The sequence below is a fragment of the Phalaenopsis equestris genome, unplaced genomic scaffold, assembly GCF_001263595.1.
Source record: "Phalaenopsis equestris unplaced genomic scaffold, ASM126359v1 Scaffold000167, whole genome shotgun sequence".
In the NCBI taxonomy this organism is placed as follows: Eukaryota; Viridiplantae; Streptophyta; class Magnoliopsida; order Asparagales; family Orchidaceae; genus Phalaenopsis; species Phalaenopsis equestris.
Genome location: NW_018164609.1, coordinates 87,944 through 96,821, shown reverse-complemented (window position 1 = coordinate 96,821; position 8,878 = coordinate 87,944). Strand labels below are relative to the sequence as shown.

The 8,878-nt window shown below is 29.7% G+C and overlaps 1 protein-coding gene across 2 annotated transcripts in view; it reads right to left on the bottom strand.

The window, feature by feature from the left end:
• Positions 1-2,355: 2,355 nt before the first annotated feature.
• Positions 2,356-8,878, bottom strand: part of LOC110022064 (pentatricopeptide repeat-containing protein At2g01860) — an 11,281-nt gene continuing 4,758 nt past the window's right edge. For both annotated transcript variants that reach the window (XM_020720843.1, XM_020720844.1), the window contains exon 3: positions 2,356-2,379. The gene's annotated coding sequence lies outside the window, so the exon portion shown is untranslated. The remainder of the gene's footprint in view (positions 2,380-8,878) is intronic.

Below are 8,878 nucleotides of genomic sequence, written 5' to 3'. Positions count from 1 at the left end.
GATGTCACAAAATTATGCCTGAAAATGTATATTTCAATTTTTAATAGAGATTATGATATTATTAATGTGATCTAAAATTTTAAATGGTACAAATGAATGTTTAGGTGTTAGATAAATAAATAAATGAAAATTATGTGGTATTTTTATAAATTATATTTTATTCAAACTTATATGTTCATTATTTAGTCATTTTTTTTAATGTCACTATTTAATGATTTACTCTATGATTTTTTGTTTTATTTACACTTGCATTAACTTTTTTGAATATTTCTATAATATATATAATTTGGGTCAAAGATTTTAACTTGTATGCTCATTAAATATACTTTACAAAACATGTAAATAAATTTTAATGGATTAATCATATAATATATTAATTTTGAGATAAATTTAATGGCTATTGAACACATATTAAATTGAGAAAGAAATTGATTCACAAATAGTTTACTCATTGCTTTCATTAGGACCATAAATAAACAAATATGAATCATAACCTTGGCAATAATATCATAAACAATGACTCTTGATATACCTTACAATTGCTAAACCACTATCAAATTTAATTTAATTTAATTGTATAAATGATCATACAAATATGAAATGAAGTGTCAGCAGTAAATAAAATAGTAAATTGTCAAAATAGTCTCTGACTATTTACATGAAACCGCTTTAATCTCAGAGTTTATATAAGTGTTAAAATAGTTCTCTGACTTTTTAAATTGGGGTTGAATAATCCTCTTAGAGCACAATTTTAAAATAGATGGCGACTATTTTGACAATCCTATAAACTCGGGGACTAAAATGACATATAGTCGGGGACTACTTTGACACTTTACGTTAACAAAAATGCATCCCATCAAGATTATACTTGTATTTCTTACCTAACACATTTGCATTTTTCACTTTGTTTCTGACATAAACTAATATGTTATGCATTCAAGCACATTATATTTATATAACTTGATATACTAGTCCTCTAAAAAATTTAGGATAGATTTCAAAAACATTTACAATCCATTTATGTCATACAAAAGAGTCATCCACATATCACTAAACTAAATGCAACATTGCAAGAATGTATTGTTTACTTTAAAACAAAACTTAACAGTAATTTTCTCATATAAATACAACCAGACAAGATTGCAAAGTGTGTTGTTAGTCACAATTCTTATTCCATCAATGACTAATCCTTCGCTAAAATAAGATATAAATAAGTACAAATAGTGTGATTTGATTTCAACAAAACAATTTGTGCATATATCATGCAACCCATAATATGACAATGTAACACATCATATGGCATTAACATGTTCACCAAACATGTACAACATATACAATTGATGAACAAACCAATACTAGTAATCAAACATCAATAAAGCAATACCAAGATGATAATGCAATCAACAAGAGCAATGACTGACATTTCAACCAACAAACAAATAGAAATATAATATTACATTTACAAGATACACATGTTGTTAACGTATTTTTTTCTAATCAACCAATCAATATTATCCTTTTAATTTCTCTTTTATTAATTTAAGTTGGCACTCACTTCATAAAAGAGATATTTTTCGATCAATACAATGATTCCATTTAAAACTGCAATCAGAAATATGTTCAACTTTATGCTCACATAAGCTTTAATGAAAACTAGTAACGACAATCTCCATGGATGGCAAAAAATCCTAACTAACTTGTAAAGTTTACTCAACCTTTAACCAATCATTATATACATTTCTCAACATTCATGTAGCCTAAAATATTTCTAATACCTCATATATATATATATATATAGTATTTAGAGTCAAAACGACTCGAACAAGAACGACAAAATTTTTGTTTGTGTTTCTATAAGCAACAATAGCTCACAATAGGAAACATCAATTAAATCAACATGCATATATGAATAATAGCATCATCACAAGAACCGTTTCTAATATATGTATGATCACATATAGAGCTTCATAATGGGTGTAGAAACATATTAAGAGCAAAACAGAGAGCTATGATCAGCATGCATCTCTAAGATGTTGTGCATGTTTCATGTTAACATGTAATACAATGGTAGTATGATCAGTAACTTGACATGATAGTTTATAAGTCAATATATGGTAGAATACCTCACAACACAAAAATAAATTATTTTAAGATACTAAGAAAACCAGTAAAATCTAATATAATCATATAAATATATAAAAATATACCAGAAGTTATGCAGTGAATGTTGTTGATATACAACCAAATCCTCATCTTATTAAAATTTATATGAATAAAACATGAGAAAACACAACAAGATATTATTTTTTAAATATTGAGATAGGTAAGGATAGCTTACTATTAAAAGGAGAAACTTGGAAACTTGATTTCCTGAAAGGCCTGAGAAGAACATGTGTTTGAGAGTCTTGATGAGGGAATGAGAAAACAAAAATTATGTGTTGCAATTACTCTATGAGGGTATAGAAAAATGCAACAAAATGATTAAGTGCAAGAAGGGGATTTCTAGTGCTTTGGTTAGAAAATCTACATCTGCTTTCAAAGTAATCAAGAGTGAACATGAACTACAGTAAGTGTATTAGCACACAAAGCAGGTTGCTATAAAGCACTTTCCCGAATGAGATGTAAATATATAAAAGAGCTTTGGGAAAGTTGTAGGACGTGAAAACACGATGGATTTAAAGAGTAATAGATGGGCAAACATCTCGCAATAGAGCTGAAAATTAAAAAAAAATGATTAATAGGTATGAGCCTTTCGCATGATGAATTTTAAGATTTACAGATAAGTCTTTAAAGTTGTGTGCTCCTTTGAAGAGTATTACATCGTATGGCTACTGGGATGTAACGATATCATCACTCTGTAATAAATGGATATGTTCATTAATTGGCATGGCACATTGAATTTAATGAGATCTATAATAAATAGTACTAGAGGTTATGTTCAAAAATATAGGATCATTGAGTGAAGCAAGGAGCTTGTAGTATTATTAAGAAGTTTATTCAAATGCACATACTGATAGACATCTCCGCAAGGTGTTTTCAAGTGGATCCTTTAAGATGTGCATTTGAAAGAGTCCTAATGCAGAACCTTCATATCAATGATGGTTCAAATCAATTAGTGATGAATGCCCCATTATTGTTGGAGAATGCATCAAAATGTTAGAAAATTTTCAAAGATTATTTTCCCCCTATATTAAGACATTACAAGTGTAATACATAGTGCTTCATAATATACTTTCATCACCGCATTATTTAAACCATAGACTGCGTTTGCAAATTCATTGGCATTAACCAACAAAGAAGACTTCAAAGCAAATGTTTCTTCAGCAATGGAAATACCAAAAATAGGACAATGCAAAAGATAATGCCCCTCTAGCAACTATTGATTTTTTGGTTAACCCATCTCCAACTCGACTTTGGGTTCTATGACAATGGTCTTCAATGAAGTGGTGAGGGATTAAAAAAAGTATGTTAAGATGGAAAAGAGAGGCAATGGTGCCATCAAAGCACCACAAATAGAGGAGGCAATAACTTTTATTGGGTTCCCAATTAAGGTGTTGGCTGTCGATGACTACATTGGGAGACTAGAAGTGCAATTAGAGGGAAAATGATGCCAAATTACAGGAGCACAAAGATGAGCCTCCTTTAGAAGAGAACAAACTCAAGGAGGAAAATGTTGGTGGTAAAGTTGAGGAGGACAAGCTATGTGAAGAGAAAGGAAATTTTGAAGGAAGAGATGTGGTATCTATAGGATCCTTTTTCACTGCAATAGCTATTGTGGATATTGTAGCAATTCAAGTGCCTATGTAGGCCTGAGAAAACATAGTTGAATACAAATTAAATCCCAGTGGGATATGATGTTATATAAATACTTTGTATATGAGAGATGACCCTGGGATGTTCATACGAAGGGCAAGCTAGACTTTGTCCCCTAAAAGGAACTCCTAGATCAAACACTATAGTTCATGAAATATGTTGTGAGGGATTTCATTGGTAGGAGGGAGGACTTGGTTTGATGAAGCGGTAAGTTGGGGTACGACAAAGGGAGTCCAAGTGAAAGGAATATGTTGTGTCATCGAGATCATCATTGAATAATGAAACGGGAGCAGTTCAACCTTACAGTAGAATTCATGTACTTAGATGTCCTTAAAGGGGGAAATCCTTGATCTATGGAAGAGGAAGGTAGAATCCAATAATGTTCGTGATAGCCCAAACTAAAGATTCATGCAAAAAAAAAAAAAGAAATCTCAATATATGGTTCCTCCAAACGATGGATACAATCTACAAGGACGTGTGAAAAAGGAAAAAAGTTGACCTCCTTGTAGAAAAGAGTTCTTGAATAGCGGGAGTTGGATCGTAAAGCTCAGTTATCAATGCAACATTTGTTATCCATTAGAGGTATTGCTGGCAATCACTCGAAAATTAGGAAAAATGATGTGGTTTCTCATATATGACAACCAATTGCTACGTGGTAATAAATTCATGACAGCAAAGAATAGGGTGTGCATCTTAGATTTCATGAACATCATCAAACACACATTCCCCTTCACCCTTCACTGTTGGCAATCACTCCAAAAGTAGAAAATATGATGTGGTCCATCATATATGACAACAAATTACTACGTGGTAATATATTCATGACAAGAAAGATTAAGGTGTGCATCTTAGATTTCATGAACATCATCAAAGTTTTATTGATTTGAATCACCAAAAAATAATTCAGGTCAATTCAAAGGCAAGCCATCAATTTCTATTTCTAAATAATATAACCGTCATATAAAAAAATATTTTGAATTGATTTATAGCAATGTATGGACATTATTACTCAAGTTATATCACATGAAAACTATAAATACTTTACAAAATTTAGTGATGATTACAACTTCTCATGAATTTATTTTCTTTGCCGAAAATCTTAAATTTAACTATCTGTTAAAATTTTTTAGATTATGTTGAAACTTGATTCTCGTTTCACATCATAATATTTTGTTAAGATACTAAAGGTGAATAAATGTGACTTGAATTTCAAGGTTTTCTCAAAGCACAAGAAATACTTTTGGGTAACCATGTCACAACCGAGTTAAATGATATAGTCCATTGTGAGAATCACCATATCTTAGATGTTACTAGAACTTTATTACAAAAATATTCTCACCTAAGTTTTAAGTTGAAGCGTTGCACAAGAAATACTTTTGAGTAACCATGTCACAACCGAGTAAAATGATATAGTCCATTGTGAGAATCACCATACCTTAGATGTTACTAGAACTTTATTACAAAAATATTCTCACCTAAGTTTTAAGTTGAAGCATTGAACATAATAATCTATTAAATCAACTTCTCAAGTTTTGAGGTTTAACCATCATCTTCTCATTCAAAAGCATACATCTATTGGTTGTGTTAATTTTGTGCATTTACCGAGTCATAAACATCACAAACTCTATATCAATATCTTAAATGTATAATCATGAGCTATAGAAATTCTCACAAAGATAATATCTTTTTAATTCATACTCCAAAAGAGCTCATTGGTTAGAAAAAAGTGAAGAATCTCGATCAATTGAGTTTGAGCGCTCATCCTACCAAAAAAAAAAAAATCTTATTTTTGAAATATAGTTATAAAGATAAGGTAAAATAAATAGAATTCAAAATTAATCCTATTTGAAATTAATTATGATCTTAACAAGGCATTCAAATTTAAATTAATATAATCCAAAAAGGATAATTAAATCAAGTAAAATAAATCAACTGAAAAAAGAAGTTCAACTAAATTTACAAAATAAATAGTGATGAAAATGGGCTTGATTTAGTTATTTTATAGTTTAATTTGACTTCCTGTAATTAGTATACAATTACAACAATAACAAGTCTTTATCCCACTAAGTGAGGTCGGCTACATGAATCTTTTTTCTCCATTGTGCCCTATTGAGTGTCATATTTTCAGTTAATTCTAATAGATTACGATAATTTTGTATACAATATGCCCAAGTCTTTTTAGTCCTACCTCTGCTTTTTTTAACATAAGTCAATTCTAAAACATTTACTCCTAACCAGATCATTAGATGGTCGATGTTTAACGTGACCAAACCGTCTAAGATGACTCTCTCTGATCTTGCACGTCACTGAAGCTACACCAGCCCTATCACGGATATACTCATTTCGCATTTTGTCTCCAAGTGTCAAGCCACTCATCCACCTAAGCATTCTCATCTCAGCAACACTTAACTTTATTTTATGCTTATCTTTAAAGGATAACATTTTGTCTCACCATCATATTATAAAATTTTCCTTTAAGTCTAAGCAGTATTTTTCTATCACACAATAAGCCCAATGCATTCCTTCACTTCTCCTTCACTTCAACCAACCAACTTGAATTTTACTAATAACATCGCCATCTATATCATCATCACTTTGAACAATAGATGAGAGATATCTAAAATGTTTGCAAAGTTTAATGATTTGATCACGCATAGTTACAACTTCACTACTAGAGTTACTACTACTAAAGATACATTTCATGTATTCAATTTTATATCTAATCAAACGAAGGCCTTTAGACTCTAATGTAAACCTCCATAATTCAAGTTTTTCCTAAAATCTTTCTCTAGTCTTATCTGCAAGGATATCATCAACAAAAAAACATACGCTGAGGTGCATCCTCTTGTAAACGTCTAGTAACAACATTCATAACTAAAGTAAAAGAATAGGGGTTTAAAGTCGATCCCTGATGTAATCCACTTGAAATAGAAAAATACTGAGTCAATCCTCCTTTTGTCTTAACACAAGTAACAGCTCTAGTATACATATCTTTGATGACTTGAGTATAGGTTATATCAACACATTTCTTCTCTAAGTTTCTTCAAAGGACTTCTCTTAGAACCTTGTCGTAAGCTTTTTCTAAATCAATAAAAAATTATATGTAAATCCTCCTAACTTTCTTTGTACTTCTCCATCAAATATCCCAATAATTGTATAACTTCCATAGTGGACCTGCCCAACAAATCCATACTGATTGTGAGAAATCTTTGTATCACATATTAACCTATGTTTAATTACCTTCTCCCATACTTTTAAAGTATGACATGTCAACTTAACTCCTCTATAATTTGCACACTCTTGTGCATCCCCTTTATACTTAAAAATGGGGACCAAAATACGCTTCTTCCATTCCTCAAACATCTTCTTAGTTTTTAAAATAATATTAAAGAGTTTATTAAGTTGAAAAACTCTCAAATCTTCTTGTCGGCGTTTAAAAAGGGGGGAGTTACGTTTGGGGGTCGCCCGTAAGATTAATGATTTTTCACCCTTGATTTTCTTTAAAACCTCCTCAACTCTTTTTTACTAACATCACGGTAAAAATAAAATATATTATTATTATTAACAATATTAAAATCACTAATATTGATTGTATTTTCAAAAACTTTATTGAAGAGTTTATCAAAATAGCTCACCCATTCTCTAATACACTTTTGTTGAATTAAATCTTTACTTTTATTTTCTCTTTGTTTGGCTAGTTTATGCATATATTTTTCACCATTTTTAGTATTTAATATATTATAAAGAACACAAAAAACAGAATTTTTAGCGTCACAGAACAAAATTTTAACATTACAAATTGTTCTCATAGACTCCTTACAGGTCACTTTATATTTTTCTCAGTTCTCTAATTTTTTACATTTAAACCAATTCTCATAGCACAACTTATTATTCTTTATCTTTTCTTGCACATTATTATTCCACCACCAGCTATTTTTATTTATAAAAAATCTTCCTTTTGATTCTTCATATAATCCTTTTGTCACTTATTTAATAGTGATTGTTACTTTATCCCATATAAAATTAATTTCTTCATGAACATCCCAAATTTTGAAATCTTGAAATTTACTCATAAAAATATTTTTATTTGTACCTCACGACTAATTAGATTTTTACAAGTTGAATTACTCTAAACATTGGTTTATTTTACAAAAAATTTCCTATCATAGAAAGAACTTTTTTATCAAAGTTCATATCGCTATAGTCATCCAATAGATCAAACTATAAATTTTGCAATTCACCTTCGGTCATCTATTATATCACTTAAAGGAGTTCTCAACTTCCAAGCATACAAAAAAAATTGTAATGATTTGATCTATATAACTAACAACTAACCATTTGTCAACGAATTAACAAACAATCCCCAAGGTTTGTTATGGGAAAATCTATAACATAAATATTAGAACTAATTCTCCTACTTATTTTAAAAAATTAGCAGGCCCTATAATGCAAATTATTATGTATAGCATGAACACATATAAATAATGGTAAAATAAACTTCAGACATATGCATATTATTTAATATTTTTTAAATAGATGAAGTGAATCAAATATATGATGTGCAAACGATATGACAGAATCAATATATGAATGTATTGATAAAGAGGATAGGGCCTTGTATGTAGAACGTATAGGAGTATTGGATTCAAATTTAGCAGTAGAAAGATATAAGATTCAATTTATATAGACATTTTCCACTAAGAAATCTCAATAGTTATCTTAGACTTGTATTTACTATCTCTTTGTGGCCATTAGCTTGCAGGTAAAAGAATGACAAAAACCAAGGATAATACTAAAATTTTTTATAGAGTATTCTAGAAATAAGTAACCTAAGTATTCCAAAAACAACAAGCCTTTATCCCATTAAATGGAGTTGACTACATGAATCATTTTTCTCTATTGTGTTCTATTGAGTGTCATATTTTTATTTAATTTTAATAAATTAAGATCATTTTTAATAAAAGAAGCCCGAATCTTTTTAGGCCTACCTTCACCTTTCTTAACATAAGTCAAATCTAAAACATCTACACTTTACCTTTCTTAACATAAGTCGAATCTAAAGCAT